Consider the following 25848-nt stretch of genomic DNA (forward strand, 5'->3'; position numbering starts at 1 on the left):
ATGTACTTGTCTCATAGCAAATGATAGATTGTTTACCGAACTTCATGTCATAAACAATCTTTTTACCCTTTTGGAGGACAAGTTTACCGCTACCCCACTTTTGATCTGCATTTACCTCCATTAACCAAGGCCTTCCAAGGATAAGAGGATAGCCCTCCCCCTTGGATGTCATAACACAAAAGTCCCAAGAAAATAATTTGAACATCCTTTATGATTCCAAGAAATTTAACTTTGGAGTTGCTAGCCAACTTTGCATGATAGTCCGATGATTCTATAATATCCAAACCCAATTGATGCATTCTCTATTCAGTTACACACACTTGTGCACCCCCATCTACATAAAAATTTAACACCCTCTTTCCCTTTACATATGCTTCTACTACAAGCTCTATATCGTTGGGGGTGACTTTATGGACTTCACAACTTTCTCTCCTATCTTTTTGGGAATCCTTGTGCTAGCCAATTTGGGCCATTGACGACGTATTGAGGAGGAAAGATGCATGAGTTGTGGCCAACTGATATTAGGTCATTGAGTTTTCAGGTCTTCCATCACATTATAGGGTTCAAGATCCTTACCAAGAGGAAAGTCGTCCATGGTGATGACTCTACGAGGTTGCCTTCACTTCTTCTTCTTATTGCTACTCTCTACTTCATCCTCTTTGATCTTCTTCTTTCCTTTCTTTGGCTCCACAAGGTTGTCACTTGCCATCTCTTCATCCTTTCCTTGAGATCTCGTTCTCCTAATTTCTTTCATGACAATGATTTCCTTCGCTCTTCAAGCTTGATTATCTTGACCTCTCGCTCTGCACTGGTGGAATTGTTGCTATGGGTTGAGGAGATGTAGGGGCTCTTCTAAGTATGGTTGGAGGTTGCTGAGCGGCATTGAATTTGAATGTTTGTAGAGGTCATCGAGGAGGGTACATGTTTCCAGGAATCGTTCTTGGATATGGACTATGGGACGCGTGCCAACCTCACTATCCTATCTTATTGCAGTATTAGCGAGAACCAAGATTAAATTTGTCGATCCATGGGATTAAGTTGACTTGACTAGTGCATAGAAGCTATAAGAGGGTATCAATCTCTCGAAAAACAACTAACAACTCGCATCTATCTCAAGCTACACTCAAGTGATTAAAATCACCAAAACGCAATCGCTCATCGAGAAACAAATCACATTCGTTACATCATCAAATGACATCCAAACGTGATGAAACTTCTAGGAAAAGATTATAAGACCTAAGAATACATGCTTATGGTCTCATACTCCGCTTGATGTCAAGTGTCACAATTGCGATTATTAAAAAAAGTGGATTTTTGACGATTATTAAAAACAGTGGATTTTTGACCTAGTCCTTTTCGACCCAGAATACATCTAAATGCTTAGAAATGATGGCACAATACCCCGCCTATGCTTAGTTTTTGATTTGAAAGTGTAAATTCCTAGTTATGATGAAATTAGGCCGCAGGTTGGCGATGCCAAAAGCTACGAAATACTATGAACTGGTTACATCAATGCGTAGAGCTCTTACCTGCGGTTGCAATGCAACAAACGTAACTATAATGTGACAACCGGGGAGGGAGTAGGAAGCACAAGAAGCAGAGTGAGTGCCATTAGATCACGTTGTGTATTTTATTATCCAAAACATTATATTATTTTGCAAAAATTGGCTTTTATACCTTAGCCAATGTTTTTGGTGGTCAAAACTAATAATCTGGGAGTTCTACCAAAGATGGATAATGACAGGTTGATACAATCTGGAACCTTGTAGCCCCGGCTCATCAATTACAAAGTTTATCTGATAAAAAAGGAGTTGCAATATTTCCAATTTATAAAAAATAATAAGTATTTCAAGAACTCCGAAAAATGGTATCCGTGTTAGCTTGCTGCTAACATTCCCCCCTCCTTGCCTGTGTCCTCCCTTGACAGAGCTTTATGGGCTGAAGTAGTCTTCGAGTTGGCGACTGGTGAGGCGGTCTTTAAGCATTGTTAGAGCCTTTTGATATCTGATTTTCCGTTCCTTATCTGGCACTTGCAAAAATTGCATTGTTACTCTGTTTTTCAGCTCCACTACTGAGTAGCCTACAAACCTTGATGTGAGGTTGTTGATCACTGGTGCAAATATCTTCGTTTACCAAGTGAAGAATCCCGTGTAAAATGCTTCCTCAAATACCAACATATTGTGAGAAGGTAGAAACATGCACCTAGCATAGAAGCCATAAAGGACTTCTTCAGAAGGTTGGCTGCTGAGATTATAGCACAAACGTCTGTTACCCTTGAGGAATGACATCCAAGGGCCACCGGCTTGCTCTGTCTCATTGAACACTTCGATGCATGGGAGCAGCATTTGGAGATCTTATATAGCATAGCACATGAAAAATTTGGTAGACTTTTAAAGAATGCCATGGCACCCGTTAGGGTTTTCACCATGTATTCTTCAATCGGCTGTCCCTTTTCTCGAGCAGGCAATCAAGGGTAATTTAGCCAAGTTGACCACTTCTTTAGTGGTGCCTCATTTGCTATCCAGGTCCTTACTCTTGGTACAGGACAGAAAGTCAGATCCTTTTGTAGGGGCGCAGGCGCTCTTGTGAGCAGAATCAAGTACCTTGGATTCTTGTTGAGCCAACTCAACCTCCACTTACGGGTGGTCTTTATCTGCGCCCTCAACTTGCATGTCTGTGTAAAGCCTTTCTTTTACCTGTGAAAACTCAACTTTAATCAGAGGGTAGGGAAGGGAGTGTTGGTGCCATTGCACATTTATTTGATTGGGAGTGAGTTGTGTGACATTGACGAAATGATGTACTCTCAGCTCCCAATCCATTACTACCTACCACTGCTCATCTACCTCTTGTGTAACTTTTTCTTTTAGTGCTTCTTCTTCAGCCTTTGAGAGCTAGAGCATGGGCACCATGTCTTCTTCTGTAATGGGTACCAAAAAATCTTCCTCGCCACTCAACTCTACTATGGACTGCGTCTCCATTTTAGCAAATGATACTCAGGGAATTTATAATTGATGCTGCTCCGAAGTGCCTACCTCTTCTTGTGTTTTTGGCCTTTCCTCTCTCAGTAGTAGCAGGTTGACTCGTTTGAGTTCAGCTATCTCCTTCAGTAGTTCATCTTCTCTTTGGACCCGCATCAAGGCCAGGTCTCTATGTTGAGATTGCTCTAACTTCAGCTCCAGATCGAGGTCTTTATTTTTCTTTTTGAGTTCCTTGTAAAGCTCGCATTAGGAGAAAGTTGGACTCACTTTTGGGCCCTGTAAGAAGTGCCACGTCGGCTTAGAGAGAGAAAATGAAAATGTTAAGTTGTGCATTTTATGTGATACTTTTCTGTGCAACAAAAAGCCAAAATGACATTCTTTGGTAGGTAGCCGCCATCTTTATCATTTTTCTCCTTCCTTCTCTTGTCAGGAATCCAACTAACCGTATGACTAATGATTTGAAATGCCAACTTACAAGCGTTCCCTCTAGAAACATAAGCCACACGAACTCTATCAACTCTAAACTTGAGAATATGGCCTTCCCTCCCAAAACCTGAGATATTTCTCCGTCTTCTACTCTATCAACTCTAGGAATGGAGAACGTATCTTTTCGTGATGAAAACACTAATTTGAACTTACAATCCTCAACCCCTTCATTTTTAACACTTACCCAAAGACAGAACACACATTATCTTCATGTTGATGTATTGCAAGAGTACCCATACCCAATGCCAAATACGCGTAGAGCAAACTGTTTCTCAATCAAAATTAGTCTTAGTGCGTTTAGTGGGAGGGGGTGTCCACCACACAATCTTATAATAACTCTCATTGCAAACAGTGGGAACTTTGCATTGTCATCGGAGTATTCCTTGTGGTATATTTTGATCTACATAAAAATTGCAAATAATTTATGGGTCGTAAGTGAGATGAGTAAAATTGCCAAGTACTTGAATTGTTTCTACAAACCTTTTTGTGGTTGAAACACCCGATGTAGTGAGACAGCGCCGCATCCTTACCTTGGACTCCAGTGACAAGCCCTTGCCGTGAGCTTCCCGCTTTTCTAAGGAAACTATCCTCATACACTAGCACCTGGTAGGAAAAAAAATGATCATGATATTTTATCACTGGGCCATCTCTAATACCATTTGAATGCACGACAAAAGTTACTATCTGATTCTCGTCCATTTCCAGCATCGACCTCCCCCACAAGTTAATAGACTAACTATTCATTACTTGATCTTTGGGTGCCACGTGGCTACTCATGTTTTCCAAGCCGAGTTGTTTTGTTTTTGATTCAAACTTCTCATCTGTTCGGAAATTGGCCTCTCCGGACTTCGCTTCATTGAACGTACCTTTGATCAGTCACCCTAAAGTGAACTGTGAGTCACGGACAGCTGTGTCAGCAAGATGTTGGTCAACTCTATCATTGTCCACAAACCCCATGTATGCCTCACAAAAATTCGCACTTGCCACTAGGAAGTAGTCCTCCCGTATAATGAGCTAATGCATGATATCTGTGAGCAGGACATAGTGGGTGTCGCCCGCCATAGCAAAGCTGGGAGCACAATTCAGAGGCAAAGTCACTTACTTACTTGGACTTTATTGCTTGCACCCTATTCTGCATCCGCAAGAGAAACCAGTAGATGTTTCCTTTAGTTCCTCTACCTGCTCTTCTTTTGGCTCGAACTGCAACTCCATATCATCTACCTCTTCCTCCGGCACCAATGGACAACTATCGAAAGTTGTTGACTGCAAAGTCTCTGACTAACAGACAAACCCATGGTAGAATTCCACAAAGCGACAATTTTTGAAGTGCTTCATACACCTGTCTTGTACAAGCAGTGCATTTCAGGGACACTTTTCTAGACAGCGATTTAGTCTCCTTGAAGCACTCTTGTCAGGGTCAAGGTCGGCTGGGTGCACATATCTCATGCCATCAACTGTCATGGAATTGTCACAAGTGACTGCCTCATACTGTTGCAAATGGGTTTGTAGGTACTGAAATGAGCAATCTATAATCCTCTCTATAGAAAAATCTGCATTGAACATTCCTAATAGTTCTGGTGCACGGTGATGAGCACGGGCGTTATATAAGAACGTGAATAGTTTTTCTTCACATGTATCCTGTCTCACGTCTGTCTCTAGGACTATGATCCGCATGACTGAAAGAAAAAGCAAGCCAAAACTATTTGGTGTCATAACCAAGCGAATGTTGAGCCTTCAGTACCCCTCAATGTCTCTTTTCACTTGGTTCTGTCCCGTGCGCTAATGTCATAAGAGGTGATGTTAGTTGAGTCGAAACCAAGCAAGTAGGAGCTCCAAGAATCTCTGAAGGGCCATATTCACTTGGTTCTGTCCCGTGCGCTAATGTCATAAGAGGTGATGTTAGTTGACTCAGAACCAAGGGAATAGGGGCCCCAAGAATCACCGAAGGGCCCTATTGGCTTGGTTTTGTCCCGTGTGCTAATGTCATAAGAGGTGACATTAGTTGAGTCAGAATCAAGCGAGTAGGGGCCCAAAATCACCAAAGGGCCCTATTCACTTGGTTTTGTCCCGTGCGCTAATGTCATAAGAGGTGACGTTAGTTAAGTTGAAACCAAGCAAGTAGGAGCTCCAAGAATCTCTGAAGGGCCATATTCACTTGGTTCTGTCCCGTGCGCTAATGTCATAAGAGGTGATGTTAGTTGACTCAGAACCAAGCAAATAGGGGCCCCAAGAATCACTGAAGGGCCCTATTTGCTTGCTTTTTTCCCGTGTGCTAATGTCATAAGAGGTGACATTAGTTGAGTCAGAATCAAGCGAGTAGGGGCCCAAAGAATCACTGAAGGGCCCTATTCACTTGGTTCTGTCCCGTGCGCTAATGTCATAAGAAGTGACATTAGTTGAGTCAGAACCAAGCGATTAGGGGCCCTAAGAATCTCTGAAGGGCCCTATTGGCTTGGTTCTATCCTGTGATGCAAGCATTCAGAATAGGAGGATAAGAACAGAGCATTTAATGTTATCAGTGACAGATTTATAGGCCTACTCACTCACTATGTCCAAACTTAGGCACGGTCACATAAGGAGTAATTATTCCAACCATGAATGCGGTACGGTCACATAAGGAGTAATTATTCCAACCATGCATGCGTTTTTACCCTAACACAGTGGCTTCGGTGCACACACAATTAATAGCACACAGGAAGGGGAGAGGCAAGGAGAAAGAACCTGTCTCTGCAATATCCAATGGCGCCGAGTTGGATGGTGATGTTGCAGGCCACCGACAGCAAGAACTAGAGGGGGGCTATGGCAACACGGCAGCAAAGGACTCAACCCAATGGAGGTCGCTCAATGTAGGATCATGAGAGGTGGCCACGCGGAAGAGCGCAGAAAATGCAAAGGCAACGGCGATTTGTTTGTTCTACTTGGACATGGAGATGGCGACTGCAAGGGCCATCGGCGTCTGACTCTCAACACACGATCACGAGAAGTGGCCAAGGGAAAGAGCGCAGAAAATGCAAAGGCGATGGCGAATGCAAGGGTGATTGGCATCTGACTCTAAACGCAGGATCAAGAGAGCTAGCCAAGGGGAAGAGCGCAGAAAAGGCAAAGGCAGCGACGATGGAGATGGAGATGGCGACTACAAGGGAGATTGGCATATGTTTGACCCTAAACAGTCACTCAAAAAGGAACGTGGGCTGCACTCTCAAGGACAACTGGTAATAAATTGTCTCAGATTCCCATGCAATACGATTTACCAACCACAATCTCACGCATAAGTGAAGTTGTCACCCTCCCTGAGGTAAGCATTCTAAGTTGAGGCATTATCCCCGCCAAACATCTCAAGTTTCAACTATTCTGCCTCTTTTCACGTCCTCTACTGCGCATCGTTCTAGTTAACTCTACCCCCATCGATGCTACTTGGTAAGCAAACTCCATCACCTCTTACTCTCGCACATCCTCCTTCTCTTACTCTTGTTCTGCAGTGCTTCAGTGACATGGAACTCTACACATAGTGAAGAGGTATGCTACTTACTACCCTTCTGTGCACTTGTATTTTGTGTAGTCAGTACCAGGCGAATAACGGAAGGTAAACCCTGTTTGCTGCATCTATTCGCTTTGTACTGACCATCGTCCTTGGTCAGTACCAAGGGAATAAGGTAAGGTCACTTAGTCCGAAGAGCCCTACTCGCTTGGTACTGACAAAAAGAAAAGTTAAGTGATGTCTGCTAGTACAGAGGTCAATAGTAAGCAAATAAGGGGAAGGTAAACCCTGTTTGTTGCGGATTTAGGTTTTTTTTTTGCCAAATACGTGTTTTGATTTTATAAGAAAGAAACAAAATTACAACTGAACACCGGGTTTTAAGTTAGAAAACGCTTCAGACTTTACAAAGTGTGGCCTACTAATTTTTGGGGGTTTAGGGTTTGCAATAACCATGTAGTTCTTTTCCTTCACATCCAGACTATCTCTTCCTGAAGCCTGTTGGAAAAGTTAATGGCTTCCTCATATTTACTGGCTAGCTCAAGCACTTCATCCTTCATTTCCTGAAGCCAATTAATGATAGCCTCCATAGAGCCATTCTCGGGAGCAATCGCTGCATGTCTTCAGACCTTCTTGCTTCCTGAGAGTTTTTAAGGATTGAGACACTCTGCCTGACGATCAGCAGTTGTTGTAGCTTCAGACTAGCATCCTGCATAGAGCATTTAGCAAATAAGCTCTTCAAACTAGGAGCTTGGAAATTGGGAGCAGAAAGCAAAGAATTACCAACGGCTTACCTCGAGAATTGACTCCCGTGTTGACAGCAGCCACTCGCGGGCTGTGTCGGTCGAGAACATTAAGGGTAACATCGGGGGAGGGCCAAGGGGGGACCTCCTGAGGAGGGTCCGGATACGGTGCTTCTGGCACTGCGGGAGTATATCTTTAAAAGGCATCACCACTATCATAAGCTTCTTGTAGTTGTTCTGCGAAATCCTGAGGGAGGTTCTGAAACAACTACTGCTTAAATAGACTTGCAAAAATTCCTAAAAAGAAGATCCTAGGTTATGGCTTATGAGTGAGTGGTTTATGAGGGGTGGTACCGCTATGCAATTTCATGAGAGGTGGATGTAGGAGAGAGAATCAATGGTGCCATCCCCCCGAGATTAAGGGAGGTGATGGGAGGGAACGACATGACAATTAGGACCGCATGGATTTAAACATCTCCTTCACATTTCTAATTTGTTGCAGCGGATGCAAACCTGTTCTCTTGCTTGTACACTTTTCTAAGGTAACTACCCAACGAATAAGGTATTTTGTTGCAGGGGAAGCAAACCTGTTCGCTTGGTAGTGACCTCACAAAATGTAAGTGATGTCTGCTATTACTATTTTTTGAGGTCACTACTACCGAGCGAATAAGGCAAGGCAAAATCTTTCCTATGCACCTATTTGCTCGGTAGTGACCTCAGAAAATATAAGTCATGTCTGATATTACTATTTTCTGAGGTCACTACTGAGAGAATAAGGAAAGGAAAACTCTTTCCTATGCACCTATTCACTCAGTAGTGACCTCAAAAAATATAAGTAATGTCTGCTATTACTATTTTTTGAGGTCACTACCGAGCGAATAAGGCAAGTCAAACTCTTTCCTATGCACCTATTCGCTCAGTAGTGACCTCAGAAAATATAAGTCATGTCTGCTATTAGTATTTTCTTAGGTTACTATCGAGAGAATAAGGCAAGGCAAAATCTTTCCTATGCATCTATTCGCTCGGTAGTGACCTCAGAAAATATAAGTCGTGTCTGCTATTACTATTTTCTCAAGTCACTACCGAGCGAATTAGGCAAGGCAAACTCTTTCCTATGCACCTATTCGCTCGGTACTGACCTCAAAAAATATAAGTCATGCCTGCTATTACTATTTTTTGAGGTCACTACCGAGCGAATAAGGCAAGGCAACTCTTTCCTATGCACCTATTCTCTTGGTACTCACCTTTTCTAAAATCTGAACTCCCTTGTGCTGTCAAATAAATTGTCTTTTGGTTTTATGCTATTTGCAGAGATGCCTCGTGTAAAGGCGCTAGGAGGGCAATAGGTGAATCTTTGAATGCTCAAGCAAGAAGACGCCGATATGAGGCGCACAGAGGTGTACTGCAAGAGCTCTGTAGGATAGAACGACACGATCAACTTGCTATTCCATGTCTCCCTTTCTAGCGAGTAGTGCGGGAGATTTACGATGATAGCCGTTTTTTCGGCTCTTTGTAATTACCACAGTGAGTTACCTCACCCTACCAAAATCACCCAAACACTGTGGCTATCCCTACCATTTCATTGTACATAGGCATGCGTGAGTCACGGGACTTTTCCCATATCTTCTTAAAAAACCCTCAATTAGCTAGTCATTGGGCTAGTTGAGCCAAAAATTTTAAATTTTTTTTTTTAACAAATATATATATATATATAAGTATATTATGGCCCATGCGTATGTAAATATTTCTTTATATATAGGGTCTAAATAAAAGATTTTTTAATAATTATTTTGGTATTTATTTAAATATTTCTACCTAGGTGTGTGTTATTTATGCTCTGTACATTGCCTCACCATTACCAAAAAATTTTCTTACCATTTTTCATACTCTTTATTCCATATAGAAATATTTTCATGTAAGCTTCTCTTATATTTGGTGTAACTCCACCCCAACAAAAATCCAAAAAAACTAGTTTTATTTATGTGTATAATTTTTCACTATTTTGATTTTTCCCTTCCTACATCTATTTTGTTTTTTTCTAAAAAATTAGAGCACCAAAAATATTTATCTTTTTATGGTAGCCTCATAATGAGAGAGATTTCTTTTGACCCCTTTATATTTTTTCCACTTATATTATTTATATTTGACATGTACATATTTTTTAGACCCCTCAATATTTGATTTTCTTAGTTGTACTATTCAATTATATCCTAATCTCAACAATATCTTCAATTATAGACCTACCAAATAAGGTCAAGGATAGGTGGCATGCATACATGCACTATGGAGGGCTCACTCTTGGAGGTATTCAAAAGAATCATCCAAAGAAGGACCCCACAAGGACCTTTGCAGTGGAAAAAAACGGTCGGTTTTGCTGAATTTTTAAAGTTCACTTGCTCTCCGAATTTGAAAAGGTAATACAAACAAAAGTTGTAGCTCGTGGGCTGAAATTTTGCCTCAAATTTTTTCATATTTTTTTGAGCTACGAGCTGTGAGCTATGATTTTTTTAGTGGACCCCATTTTTCCCATGCTATGCAGCCACACTCTCTCTTCCACTTTATCATTTTCCTCTTTCACACACACTTCTCCACTCATCATCCCCATCTCTCTCACCACTCCTCTCTGCACACTACTCACCTTCTCCTCAACCTTGAAGAATAAGAGAAACCATGGTGAACTCATACCTCCCACACACAATTCCATTCCAAAATTGACCACCTAGTCTCATTTTTCCTCCTCCAATTTACCCATATCTATAAAAAAAACCACAAAATTCAGCCTCTTCTCTTAAAAGACAGCATCATGGTGGTTGATTACTCAGCTTCAATTACCTTGTCTCTCAAGAAAGGTCAAGAGTAGAGAAAAAATGTACCGTCAAAGCTAGTGGACCGTCAACAGGCGTCAACATCGGCCCTACTCAAGACACTTGGAGCATCAACCTTGTAAGAAAGCCACCTTTTCTTACCTCTTAAGAGTTTTTTCTTCCTTATTTGTATCCTACATGGATACTCCCATTGTAAATATATAATTCCATTTGTAAATTAATACTAACTCTACTAACACTAACCCACTATGAAAAGTCCTATCACCTCCATTTCTCTCCTCTCTCTTTCCTCACCAACTTCTTGATAATTCCAAGCAAAAGAAATTAGATAAATTGCTGAAAATCTAACCCAACCATGGTTAGAGGAGTAACCCTAGCCTTCAAAATTGCTATAAAAGGAGGGTGTAGCTAGCACAAAAGGGAGCCATAAGCAAGAGCACTATGCTATAGCTTGAGAAGCCAAGCTCAACCTCTCTAAAGGGAGCTCTTGAGTGGAAGCTCATTGTCTTATGCATGTGCATGTGTTGTAATAGGGGATTAGCAAGGGAACTCTATGCCATTGTAAGAGAGAGAGTGATCATTAAATTGAGAGTAGGAAATCTATCATTTCTCCTACTAGTGTAAGCCCAACATTTGCTGAATCAAGGAGGGTGGATTTGGACTAAGCTTGGATACCTTGTCTCCCTTCCAACGTGAAGTAATGGACAACAATGATGCGTAAGTGTCTTGGTGTTTTCTTTTTGTTAGGTTCTTTATAGCTTGTCTCTAGTGTTGTCATCAATCTAGCCATAAGTCCCACATACTGTAAGAGGGCGACAGGGTGGAGAGGACTCCCCTGGCTTTAAGACAGTGATTGGGGTGGTTTTTTTTTTGTGATGTGTTGTGGTGAAATTTACGCAAGCTATGTTGAACAAATACTAATCTCACTTTGATTTGTCATGACAGATTTGTAAGAAGGTATTAATGCAACAAGCACCCCCTCCCCCTTTCTCTCTCTTTCTTAAGTATATAGTTGTGTTTGCTTGATCATTGCCGATACGTTCCAAAGCAGCCCGAGCACTATCTCTCTCTCACTCTCTCTCTCTCTCTCTCTCTCTCTCTCTCTCTCTCTCTCTCTCGTGTTTTAGTGTGTGAGAGTGTTCCATTGGTGTTAGGGTTAGTGTAAATTCCTTGCTTGTTTGTGGGTTGCTCTAACGATTCTCCTTTTTTGCGTCCTAGTTCGCTCTTAAACTAGGTGGTGCCCCTTGTGTAGTTGGGATTTGGCTGTGGGTTTGTTGTTTTGGTTTGTGTTGTGTTGTGCCCCAGCCCCATTGAGCAGCACGGGAGCCTTGAAGGGTGTCTAGAGGTTGCTCTTCTTGTTGCCCGCCCCGGACCGCCTCAAATTGGTGCCCCCACTGAGGACAGGCTTGTGTATGTTTTGTGAAGGCTCAACCTTTAGCGTAATCAAGTAGCTTGCATGAATCACGAGAATTTGTATGATCCCTTCATTCCCATTGCAAGGCAAAAGGTACACATAATTGTTAGTACTAAGTTGCAATTTCAGCGAGTAATTCGTAGAATTTTAGATCCTCTTAGGTTAGCCGAGATAAACACTTCGGTAAATCCTTTTATTTTGCCTCTCATTAGGTACGACCTTAGTTTCGACGTCTATATTTTTGTTTTTTTTTAAGCATTAGGACATGCATAGGCCATGGATAATGGCCCAGGAATAGAGGTTTTTCCCTTTCATTTTACTCCACACATTAGAATAAACGTTGCAATTAGTAGAAAGATCCATTTTCAACAACGAATGGTGTTCATGTTTGGTGCCCAAAGAGCAGGAGAAATTCTTGCATCACCAAACCCTGTCATTCTACCTCTCATCAACTACCACACTTCTTTTGATGTACATGTGTTCATTTTATTTTAAAATGAAGTTCAGCCCGGCAAAATAGTGTGTATGTTTGTTTTTTCTTTGTCCAAGTTGTTACAAGAAACAAAAAAACGATCATTTGTTCTAACTGGGAATGTGTGTGCAGTGAAAGTTCAATCCTTAGAGATCTAGCTCTATTACCAATTGAGTTGCAGGAGCAAGTATTAAGGCGTCTCCCTCATAACAAGACGGTGGTGAAGTTAAGACGGAAGGTCCTACGCGTGGATTCCATTTTCCTCTTGTTGTTGGGCACTAAGGAAGACCGCGCATTCATCCAACTAGTGTGTGCCCTAAGACTGGTAAATAAAGTGAAATTTGGCGTTTGGCGAGTGCATTTCACCATTGAGGAAGACTCTTCAGGAAACTTGCGGCCAGAGTTCATGCTTCATAGACTCACATTTGGTGAATTTTTCCCTCATTTGCGTCTTATTAATAGTCTTCCTTTCGCTTTCAACAAAGGAGATAGGGAGCTATTCAGAGCTTGTCTTAATAAAGAGAGCATAGAGAAGATTGCAAATTTGTATAAATTCTCATCCTTCTCTACTTTCTATGACACTTTGTTCATAGAGACATTGTAAATCTCTTTATGCTTTTGAATGATTTAACCATAATCCTAAGGAGTTTTTGTCCAGGAATTTTGTAGCACAAGTGGAGTCTTTAAATCTTGCAAACTTGATTGGACTTGATGAGGATGTTCTTTATGAAATTGTGAGAAGGTTGCCTCACTCCGACTGTGTGGAACTCGAAGGAAAGGAGCTCCTAGTCAATTGCTACTTTCTCACGGCCTTCGACGAGCATGAAGATCTAGTTTTTATACAAACCGCTTGTGCGTTGGGAATTGTAGAGCAAGTGCAATTTATCACTTGGGACGTGGTTGCTCTTTTGGATCCAGAAAATGAAGTTCTAGAGATTTCTGTTTATCGCCTTAGCTTTGAAGAATTTCAACCCTTCTTAGAGCTCATCAATAGTCTACCCTTTTGTTTTGATCAAACAAATCGAGACCTTATTGAAGCTTGGATAGCTGAAGAAGAAAACCTAGAGTGGTATTTTCTTACTTCTTCATTTGCAGGCGAGTGGTTCTAAATCTCTATTGTATCCCTTATTGTAACTCGTGTTGTAATCTTTCATAATAATGGAGAGCCAACGCCAAATGTCTGGATATCCTCTTTTCTTTGGAGAGCCTGGAGAGGATGCAGAATTATTTTTAGCAAATTTCAAGATGTCTTGCCGTATCAAGAGGATAGTAACCGATCAAGAACGTGTAGAAATGTTTGAGGTGGTCCTTAGGAAAGATGCTAGTACTTGGTTTGACTCTTTGCCTGAGGAAGTTAAGGGGAATTACACAGAAGTTTTGAATCGTTTTAAGAGATACTTCTTTGATCCCCAAAACACTCAAAAACTATGGCAAGACATTGTTTCTCATAAGAAAAAAGACTTAGATGACTACTACTTGTACAAGCAAGAGTTTCTACGTCTTTGGGCTCTATGGATACGAAATGTTGCTAATCCTGGTGATGGTGCATAATTTCTAAAGAAGGAGAGGTTCATAGCCGGACTCTTTCCTGACCTTAAGGTAAAAGTTGAGGCGGGTGCACCTGCTACCTTTGATGCAGCTGAAACTAGGGCTGCTGAGAAGTATAGGAAACTCAAGTGCTTAAGGGGAGAGGTTCCAATAGAAGGTCTTAGACCCAAAGGTAAGTCACAAGTATCAACATCGAGGGAGCTTCCTGAGGTAACGGCGGAAGTAATTGAGAAGTTAAACGAATCTTTAAGCAGCCTGTCAATTCACCTTGCACAAGCTGTAGGTATAAAGGGACAAGCAAAGAAGTCTGAAGAGCGAGATCCACGACCTAGGAGAGTCTTGCAATGTTGGAACTGCGGAGAGTCTGGACATGGGATGTATAATTGTCCTTGGCCCCGTGGGGAGCCAGGGAGACCTAACTTGAATTACCCAGTGATGAATGCAGGTGAAGGAGCTGGTCAACAACCAAGGCTTCTACAAAGACCAAATGAACCAAGACCACCTCCACAAGGGGTAGAAGGAGTTCCACCTTTGCCAGATCCAAATGTGCATGTGGTAGAGGTGACAAACTCAAATGAGGTTGACATGGAAGCAAATGGCATTAAGCGTGGCCGAGGAAAAGGTAAAGAGAAAGAGGGTGTCCCATCACAGAGTGACCATGGACAAGGAAAGAAGGCAAAGGAGACCAAGGAAGCTAAGAGGACTCGACGTCGTATCAATCTCCAAGACTTCCCTCTTGGACATGGTATGGCTCCATACAACCTGTTGGAAGACATGCGAGGTAAGGGTCCTGATATCTCATGGCCTCAGTTTCTTGCATTATGCCCACAAGTTAGGAGGGATTTAACAAAGGCAGTTAGCACTAGGAGAAAGGTAAAAGAGAGTTTTCCTATTGTAAAAATTTTACATGCTGAAATGAACGAGGATATTACACCTGTGCTAGATTGTTACATAAAAGGAAGATTGGTTAGGAAAGGTCTAGTGGATGGGGGTGCACAAATTTGCATCATGACAGAAGGGCTCATGCAAAGACTAGGCATGCACATCCATGAGACACCTGAAATCAAAGTGAAAATGGCAAACAATAGCAAGGCTAGGTGCGTAGGCATTTGTAAAAATGTTTTTGTGGAGGCCTTTGGCATTAAGAAGGCAGTGGATTTCTATGTCATGTCTACCAAGGGAAATGGTTACCCATTTATCCTAGGAAGACCATGGCTAATGAAAATGCGAGCTTTGCAGGATTGGGAGAGTGGAAAGCTAATTTGCAGGAATGACAATCACAAGAAGGTTGTTTTTGACATGAAGGAGCAACGCCAAGAGGAGCTCCATGAAGAATCATCTCGAAGTGAGACGGAAGAAGATTGGACTGAAAACACTTCAGACGAAGAAAGTAGCGGCAGCATTACTGAAGAGGAGTCCTCCATTGAAGTCATGGGGGTAAGGTTTAAGCCAAACAACCAGGAGACCTCTTCTTGAGGTTTGGAAGAGGTAGGTTCCCAAGAGAACCAAAAGGTGGAAGATGAAGGAATGTTAGAAGGTATGTTGTCTACAACACTTACAAAGGATGAAAGAGAGGAGTTCAAATGTGTGCTAAGGAAATTTCCGAGGCTTTTTGCTAAAGACTACACCGATGTGCGTGGAGTAGAGGTTGTTCAACACAAGATTGAGTTGAAGCCAGAGGCCACACCTAAGGCTCAGAAGCTACGAAGGCTAGGAGTCATAAAGGAGCAGGCTCTACTCAAGGAGGTAAGAAAGCTTCTAGCAGTAGGTTTTATTTATCCAGTGGAGAATTCAGAGTGGGTCTCTCCTGTTGTTGTCACTCCTAAGAAAAACGAAAAGTGGAGGGTGTGTGTGGATTACCGTCCACTCAATGAGGCAACAAAAAGAGATCACTTTCCCCTCCCATTTCAGGATGAGATACTAAATGAGGTAGCTGGTCATGAGAAGTACATTGTGTGTGATGGCTACTCAGGCTACTTTCAAACAGGTATCGCATTGGAAGATCAATTGAAAACAACCTTTATCACTCCTTGGGGTTGTTATGATTTTAGAGTCATGCCATTTGGTCTGACAAATGCTCCTGCAACATTCCAACGTTTCATGAATATGGTGTTTCAAGCATTCTTTGGAAAGTCAATTAGGGTGTTCATTGATGATTTCTGTATTTATAGCTCAAAATCATTGCATCTACAAAGGGTAGAAGAAGGTTTGAAGAAGCTCTACGACATGGGAGGTCAACTCAACCCCGACAAGTGCCATATAGGTGAGGATGAAGTAATCTTGCTTGGTCATAAAGTTTCTTACAAAGGCATTGAAGTGGATCCTTCGAAGGCAAAGGCTCTTATTGAGCTACCATCACCCAAGAGTCTTAAGGAGGTCATCTCATTCATTCAAAAGGTGAAGTATATGTCACGCTTCATTCACTTAGCCTCGGAGTTACTTCACCCTTTGCAAAAGTTGACACAACAAGTAGAATTTGCATGGTCTGATGAGCTTGAAGAGTACTTTTGTAACATTAAAGTCATTTTGTCAGAGCTACCAACACTCATGCCTCCTTGTTGGGAGTACACATTCTTTGTTAGCTCTAGTGCTGGGAAAGAAACAATTGGTGCTGTGTTGCTACAACAAGATCCCCACAGTACAAGGATGCGACCCATCTACTTTGCTAGTAGGGTCATGAATGCTTCGGAGAGAGACTACACAGAAGCAGAACTCATGATGCTTTCTCTCATGTTTGCGGTGAGAAAGTTTAGATCCTACCTGCTACCAAAACCTTTTGTAATTCTCACTGCAGAAAATTTGTTCCCTTGGGTGCCATCTCAAATGAATCTTAGTACTAGGATCTCAAAGTGGATTATGGAGTTGCAAGAGTTTCAATACTCTTTCAAGGTAGAAGATAGTGTGCGTGCACAATTGGCAGGGATTCTCACTTATAGGGTGCACGAAAAGGAGATTAAGGTGCCTGAAGTAAAGACCCTACCATTGCCACCACCAAAAAGTATTCCTAATGCTTTTACCTTGTTCTTTGATGGAGCTTTTTGTCGAGCCATAGGAAAAGCAGGGGGAGGGCTAGTGTTGCTCAACCCAAGTGGAGAGGTGGTCATGAAAGAGAAGTTCAATCTACCAGGTTCAACTAGCAACAATGAAGAAGAATATGACACACTACTTCATGGTTTAAAAATATGCATTGGCCATGGTATACAACTTCTCATGGTAAAAGGGGATGCACTTCTCATTGTGAAGCAGATTTTAGGCATTTGGGCATGCAAAAATGAAAGACTAAGGGCTAAAGTTCATACCACCCGTAGGCTATTTAATCAATTTGAGGAGGTGCAATTATATCATATTCCTAGGAAACAAAATGAAGATGCTGATTTACTTGCACAACAAGCCGTTGCATGTGTAAAGAAAGAAGTGCAGGTCATCATGGTGGCGGCTGTTGTGAAGCAACCGAGGTACCAGGGATTGGAGTCGTTGGCTCCCATCATTGGCTACATTTTGGAGGGTGAGTTTCCACCAGACTTCACAAAAGCTCAGAAGAGGAGACTCGTGAAGAAGGCAAGCGCATATCTTATCAAAGAGGGAGGGATCAAGCATGCAGAAGAGTACCAACTATTGAGGAAATTCCAGCCATTCTAAAAGGTTTGCATGAAGAATCATGTGGTGGTCATTTTGCCCAAGAATTAACTGTGAAGAAGATTTTGCTTGCTTGGTATGTTTGGCCAAGTCTGCATGTGGATGTCCAACATTGGTGTAAAAGTTGTCACAATTGTCAGATAAATGGAAATAGAAGGTTGGTGCATGGCCCGAGGCAAATAGTGATTGCAAATGGACCCTTTGAAAAGTGGGGCATTGATGCCATGGGTCCTCTGCCTAGGACAAAAAATGGTAAACTCTACATTCTAGTGGCTGTAGACTATATGACTAGGTGGGTGGAAGCTCAAAGTGTGGCAAGAGTGAATGAGAGGAAAGTTAGCAAGTTTGTGTACAATCACATTTGTTGCAGATTTGGCACACCTTTGGAGATTGTTTTTGATAATGGTCCAGGGTTTAGGAAGGGCTTGCTCACAGAAGTCTGTGAAGAACTTCACATTCTACATCATCACAGTACACCCTACTATCCCCAATCAAATGGTTTGGTAGAAAAAGCTAATGGTGTCATTGCAAGCATCATTAGAAAGATGGTGAAAAACAAGACAAAGTTGTGGGATGACTTCTTGGATGGTGCCTTGTGGGCGTATCGAACCACATATAGAGAAGCCACGGAGTTCACACCATTTCACTTGGTCTATGGTCAAGAGGCTTTACAGCCAATTGAACTAAACATTCCAACAATGCGACTTCATGGCAAATCAGCACAAGATGATCAAGAAGCATGGATGGATCAACTTCTTACCTTAGCTAAGCTTGAGTGGAAAAGAGAAGCAGCATACGAGTGCTACAAGAGGAAAGCTACGCAGGCGAAGGAGAAGCTTGACAAGAAACTAAAGGACAAAGGCATCAATGAAGGAGATCTGGTGCTAAGGTATGACAATCGACTCGATAATCGTTTTGATGCCAAGTTTGAAACTAGATGGCAAGGGCCATACATAGTCAAGAAGGCTTTCAATTCAAGTTACTATCAGCTTATGGACTTGAATGGTAAAGAGCACTCTAGGAAGGTAAACGGGTATCGCTTGAAGCCCTATTTGAGTCGCCTTCTACCAAAGGATCTACCAAAGATCTGTCCAAAGGCCGCTGTCTCATGTAAGTATTGTTACATGAAGCATAAGTGTAACTCCAGCCAAAATTCTGAGGGGCCAAACAATGAAGATCTTGTCAAGGACTCTGAAGCACTCTCTTTGGAAAAGATGCTCTATGATGGTACATGAATATACCATCATCCAGGGGGAGGGCTAATGATAGCCGTTTTTTCGGCTCTTTGTAATTACCACAGTGAGTTACCTCACCCTACCAAAATCACCCAAACACTGTGGCTATCCCTACCATTTCACTGTACATAGGCGTGCATGAATCACGGGAATTTTCCCATATCTTCTTAAAAAACCCTCAATTAGCTAGTCATTGGGCTAGTTGAGCCAAAAAATTTAAAAAAAAATTGTTTTTTTTATAAATATATATATATATATAAGTATATTATGGCCCATGCGTATGTAAATATTTCTTTATATATAGGGTCTAAATAAAAGATTTTTTCATAATTATTTTGGTATTTATTTAAATATTTCTACCTAGGTGTGTGTTATTTATGCTCTGTACATTGCCTCACCATTACCACAATTTTTTCTTACCATATTTCATACTCTTTATTCCATATAGAAATATTTTCATGTAAGCTTCTCTTATATTTGGTGTAACTCCATCCCAACAAAATCCAAAAAAACTAGTTTTATATATGTGTATAATTTTTCACTATTTTGATTTTTCCCTTCCTACATCTATTTTGTTTTTTTCTAAAAAATTAGAGCGCCAAAAATATTTATCTTTTTATGGTAGCCTCATAATGAGAGAGATTTCTTTTGACCCCTTTATATTTTTTCCACTTATATTATTTATATTTGACATGTACATATTTTTTAGACCCCTCAATATTTGATTTTCTTAGTTGTACTATTCACTTATATCCTAATCTCAACAATATCTTCAATTATAGACCTACCAAATAAGGTCAAGGATAGGTGGCATGCATACATGCACTATGGAGGGCTCACTCTTGGAGGTATTCAAAAGAATCATCCAAAGAAGGACCCCACAAGGACCTTTGCAGTGGAAAAAAACGGTCGGTTTTGCTGAATTTTTAAAATTCACTTGCTCTCCGAATTTGAAAAGGTAATACAAACAAAAGTTGTAGCTCGTGGACTGAACTTTTGCCTCAAATTTTTTCATATTTTTTTGAGCTACGAGCTGTGAGCTATGATTGTTTTAGTGGACCCCATTTTTCCCATGCTATGCAGCCACACTCTCTCTTCCACTTTATCATTTTCCTCTTTCACACACACTTCTCCACTCATCATCCCCATCTCTCTCACCACTCCTCTCTGCACACTACTCACCTTCTCCTCAACCTTGAAGAATAAGAGAAACCATGGTGAACTCATAGCTCCCACACACAATTCCATTCCAAAATTGACCACCTAGTCTCATTTTTCCTCCTCCAATTTACCCATATCTATAAAAAAAACCACAAAATTCAGCCTCTTCTCTTAAAAGACAGCATCATGGTGGTTGATTACTCAGCTTCAATTACCTTGTCTCTCAAGGAAGGTCAAGAGTGGAGAAAAAATGTACCATCAAAGCTAGTGGACCGTCAACAGGCGTCAAAATCGGCCCTACTCAAGACACTTGGAGAATCAACCTTGTAAGAAAGCCACCTTTTCTTACCTCTTAAGAGTTTTTTCTTCCTTATTTGTATCCTACATGGATACTCCCATTGTAAATATCCAATTCCATTTGTAAATTAATACTAACTCTACTAACACTAACCCACTATGAAAAGTCCTATCACCTCCATTTCTCTCCTCTCTCTTTCCTCACCAACATCTTGATAATTCCAAGCAAAAGAAATTAGATAAATTGCTGAAAATCTAACCCAACCATGGTTAGAGGAGTAACCCTAGCCTTCAAAATTGCTATAAAAGGAGGGTGTAGCTAGCACAAAAGGGAGCCATTAGCAAGAGCACTATGCTATAGCTTGAGAAGCCAAGCTCAACCTCTCTAGAAGGAGCTCTTGAGTGGAAGCTCATTGTCTTATGCATGTGCATGTGTTGTAATAGGAGATTAGCAAGGGAACTCTATTCCATTGTAAGAGAGAGAGTGATCATTAAATTGAGAGTAGGAAATCTATCATTTCTCCTACTAGTGTAAGCCCAACATTTGCTGAATCAAGGAGGGTGGATTTGGACTAAGCTTGGATACCTTGTCTCCCTTCCAACGTGAAGTAATGGACAACAATGATGCGTAAGTGTCTTGGTGTTTTTTTTTTGTTAAGTTCTTGATAGCTTGTCTCTGGTGTTGTCATCAATCTAGCCATAAGTCCCACATACTGTAAGAGGGCGACAAGGTGGAGAGGACTCCCCTGGATTTAAGACAGTGATTGGGGTGGTTTGTTTTTTGTGATGTGTTGTGGTGAAATTTACGCAAGCTATGTTGAACAAATACTAATCTCACTTTGATTTGTCATGACAGATTTGTAAGAAGGTATTAATGCAACAAGCACCCCCTCCCCCTTTCTCTCTCTTTCTTAAGTATATAGTTGTGTTTGCTTGATCATTGCCGATACGTTCCAAAGCAGCCCGAGCACTATCTCTCTCTCTCTCTCTCTCTCTCTCTCTCTCTCTCTCTCTCTCTCTCTCTCTCTCTCTCTCTCTCTCTCCCTCTCTCTCTCGTGTTTTAGTGTGTGAGAGTGTTCCATTGGTGTTAGGGTTAGTGTAAATTCCTTGCTTGTTTGTGGGTTGCTCTAACGATTCTCCTTTTTTGCGTCCTAGTTCGCTCTTAAACTAGGTGGTGCCCCTTGTGTAGTTGGGATTTGGTTGTGGGTTTGTTGTTTTGGTTTGTGTTGTGCTGTGCCCCAGCCCCATTGAGCAGCACGGGAGCCTTGAAGGGTGTCTAGAGGTTGCTCTTCTTGTTGCCCGCCCCGGACCGCCTCAAATTGGTGCCCCCACTGAGGACAAGCTTGTGTATGTTTTGTGAAGGCTCAACCTTTAGCGTAATCAAGTAGCTTGCATGAATCACGAGAATTTTTATGATCCCTTCATTCCCATTGCAAGGAAAAAGGTACACATAATTGTAAGTACTAAGTTGCAATTTCAGCGAGTAATTCGTAGAATTTTAGGTCCTCTTAGGTTAGCCGAGATAAACACTTCGGTAAATCATTTTATTTTGCCTCTCATTAGGTACGACCTTAGTTTCGACGTCTATATTTTTGTTTTGTTTTAAGCATTAGGACATGCATAGGCCATGGATAATGGCCCAGGAATAGAGGTTTTTCCCTTTCATTTTACTCCACATATTAGAATAAACATTGCAATTAGTAGAAAGATCCATTTTCAACAACGAATGGTGTTCATGTTTGGTGCCCAAAGAGCAGGAGAAATTCTTGCATCACCAAACCCTGTCATTCTACCTCTCATCAAATACCACACTTCTTTTGATGTACATGTGTTCATTTTATTTTAAAATGAAGTGCAGCCTGGCAAAATAGTGTGTATGTTTGTTTTTTCTTTGTCCAAGTTGTTACAAGAAACAAAAAAACGATCATTTGTTCTAACTGGGAATGTGTGTGCAGTGAAAGTTCAATCCTTAGAGATCTAGCTCTAAGTGTCTTGGTGCGTAAGTGTCTTGGTGTTTTTTTTTTGTTAAGTTCTTGATAGCTTGTCTCTGGTGTTGTCATCAATCTAGCCATAAGTCCCACATACTGTAAGAGGGCGACAGGGTGGAGAGGACTCCCCTGGATTTAAGACAGGGATTGGGGTGGTTTTTTTTTTGTGATGTGTTGTGGTGAAATTTACGCAAGCTATGTTGAACAAATACTAATCTCACTTTGATTTGTCATGACAGATTTGTAAGAAGGTATTAATGCAATAAGCACCCCCTCCCCCTTTCTCTCTCTATCTTAAGTATATAGTTGTGTTTGCTTGATCATTGCCGATACATTCCAAAGCAGCCCGAGCACTATCTCTCTCTCTCTCTCTCTCGTGTTTTAGTGTGTGAGAGTGTTCCATTGGTGTTAGGGTTAGTGTAAATTCCTTGCTTGTTTGTGGGTTGCTCTAACGATTCTCCTCTTTTGCGTCCTAGTTCGCTCTTAAACTAGGTGGTGCCCCTTGTGTAGTTGGGATTTGGCTGTGGGTTTGTTGTTTTGGTTTGTGTTGTGTTGTGCCCCAGCCCCATTGAGCAGCACGGGAGCCTTGAAGGGTGTCTAGAGGTTGCTCTTCTTGTTGCCCGCCCCGGACCACCTCAACGAGTAGTGGAGAGTCAGCATGCGATGGGCCAGCAGTGCACTACTCTGCCTTGAAGAAATTGCTGAAGACTACCTCGTGGAATTATTTAGCGATGGATATATCCTGGTTGCCCATGCACACCGCGTCAGTATCATGCCGCAAGATTTTGATACTCTTTGTAGGCTGCGTTTCCGCTACGATGGGCTGCTTCAACCAGTGCCTATCCGGGATAGTAGAACCATGGATATTCTCAACATCCCCCCTCTCCATCCTTGTACACGACAGATAGAGCCGTCTAGGGCTGAAACAAACAACAGAAGGACCCGATCACGGATCGAGAGAATCGACACAGATGGGCAGGCTGAGATAGCCGCAGAGGGGCATGAACAAGCCAGAGTGGACCCCGAGGCAGTCATGGAAGAAACAAAGACAGTTATCGAGGAGCCAGCTAGACACCAAAATGAGCAAGTCATGGAGGATCCGCAGCCAGTAACGGATGATGAGGGACAAGAGCTGGTTAGGGTGGAGCCTGAGGCATCTATGGGGCAACCAATATGGAAGGAAAATGATCCGGAGCCTGAGGCTGTTAGGGAGGAGCCTGAGGCAGCTAGGGAGCTAGCTCAAGAAAGGCAAGGGCAAGGCTCTGCATCACAATGGCCATCCAACGTATCGGATGAGTCAATTATTTTAGAGCAAATTAACAAAGAGAATGAAGAGGAGTTGAGACTTTTGTTGAGATCAGCGCCTTTGCATACGCAGATACAGCTACCTGCAAGGTCAGAGGAGGCCTGCATTTTCAACCTCGATAATGTAGACTTCCTATGCATGCGCATTTTCACCAACTCACTCGCAACGAATGAGGTCATCAATGTTGCTTTGTGGTAATTCTCATGCACTTTAATTCTCATGATCATTAAATGCGTCTCTACCGAGACGTGGGTCAATACCAAGCGAGACAGTGGCTAATGAAATTGGATAGTGGTACTACTCGCTTGGTATTGACCCATGTCTTTGCGGGAGTCGCCAAGTTTTTCTTTATAATGGCTCACTACCTTAAAGACATGGGTCAATACCAAGCGAGTGAGTGGCTTATGGAATTGGAATCCGCCACTAACTCCCTCGGTATTGACCCATGTCTTTGCGGCAATTGTCAAGTTCTTCTTTATAATGGCTCATTTCCGTTAAGACATGGGTCAATACCAAGCGAGTCAGTGGCAGATGGAATTCGATAACTGCCCCACTCGCTCGGTATTGACTCACTTGGTGTTCAAGTCTAATCTCTGCCATTTGTTCATGTTAGCCACGCTGTCTCGCTTCTGCCCCCCGAGGTTCAAGAGAAAGTATACGTAATAGGTCCGCTCATATCGCCTTATCTGCAGAACAACTCAGTTTCCTTTTTGAGTCTGATGAACTGGTTTAGCAGAGCCAACTTTGATCTAGCGCGCCTTCTGGTCACTGCGTACAATCAATCGTGAGTATTTTCTTGCCTTGTAGAAAACATCTTGCATTGAGAATCTCTCCTCATCTTTGATGGTGTCTTTGTAGTGATCATTGGAGTCTGATGTTATTTGACGTGGAAGCTAAGATTGTTTACTACGCAAACTCGGGGCAAAGCAGGGCGTTTCACGGTCGTGTAAAAACGTAAGGTCCATTTGGGTACATTTGGAAAGCAGTGTTTCTTTGTAATGTGTTGCTCACTCAAGTGGTTATGTATGTAGTGTCGCGAAAAAACTTGTATGCTGTGTAGAGCATCTTTTGTTAGAACATGATCTAGGAAATGTAGTTCGACACGAACAGGTAACCATGCCCACGTAGACTGATGACTATAGCTATGGCTGGCGAACGTGTTTGAATGCCCTGTTGCTCATGAGTCAAATTATGGATATACCAAGCGTAAGTAATCGGTTGTTTTATTGTTTTGGTGCAACGTATATATGAAGCAACAAATGTCTGTATCACGCTTCTACAGGAACTTCAATTACATAACTACACCCCCAACGATGTGCGACATTTTTTTGTAATGGCCATCCAACATATTATAATCTCAGTAAACAGACGCATAAGAGAGGAAGCGGCGAGAGTTGCGGAGTTCGAAGAGGCTCGCATTAACGAAATGACACAACGCCACAATCAGACTCAACAAGAAGTTTGAAATATGCAAGAAGTAATAAACCAATATTATGCAGACACCGCAGAAGTAGAGGAATGGGCTACACGTCGACGGCAAGAGCATGAACAGCGGGAAGCTTCACAGGTGCAAGAAGCATGGGAATCCATGGAAGAGGCCCATGATTTTGAGCGACGCGAAAGGATGCCCGAGACCAGCGTCCTCAGAGGCAGAGGTAGTAGAAACCGTAGCAGAGGGCAAGGAACGAGTGGCACAAACCGGGGGAGAGGACAATAGCAGGGAAAGGGAGAAAATTACTTGTATAAATCTTGACAGAAACAACACAATATGTAAATTTTTGAAACATTGAAAATGTACATTTTTGAAACATTGTTTGACCGCCAAAAAATGTCTCTACATTAGTCATTTTGAAGAGTACATCATGGTTTGCATGGCATCAAAGCTCTTTGCGTCCACAAGGTATGTGACCTAGCTTCCAGTGGAAGCAATTAAGTGAAGTGTATTTGTTAGTGACTCCTTGCACAATGTTGTTTTCTCCTTGCCCCTTGGAATCTGAAAAGAAGAAAAAGTTAGATTCAGTCATAGTGTATTAAAGACAACCAAAATTTATCGATTTAGTAAGCACCTTTCTATTGTTGAGACTGAATGCATACAATTTCAACAAAAGTGGAAGTTCTTCACATCATGGAAGATCTATCCTGATCTGTGCAAGAGTTGTGCTTGACATTCTCTCCATTATAGTAAGTAGGCTGTCTCAAAAGTAGAGCTCCATTGGTAAAGGTTTATTCTCGAGACTGTTCTCTGTATCTTGGTCGAGTGGAATAAGCTACCCACTAAGAAGAT

This window comes from Adiantum capillus-veneris, chromosome 20, assembly GCF_014529385.1.
Source record: "Adiantum capillus-veneris isolate H3 chromosome 20, ASM1452938v2, whole genome shotgun sequence".
In the NCBI taxonomy this organism is placed as follows: Eukaryota; Viridiplantae; Streptophyta; class Polypodiopsida; order Polypodiales; family Pteridaceae; genus Adiantum; species Adiantum capillus-veneris.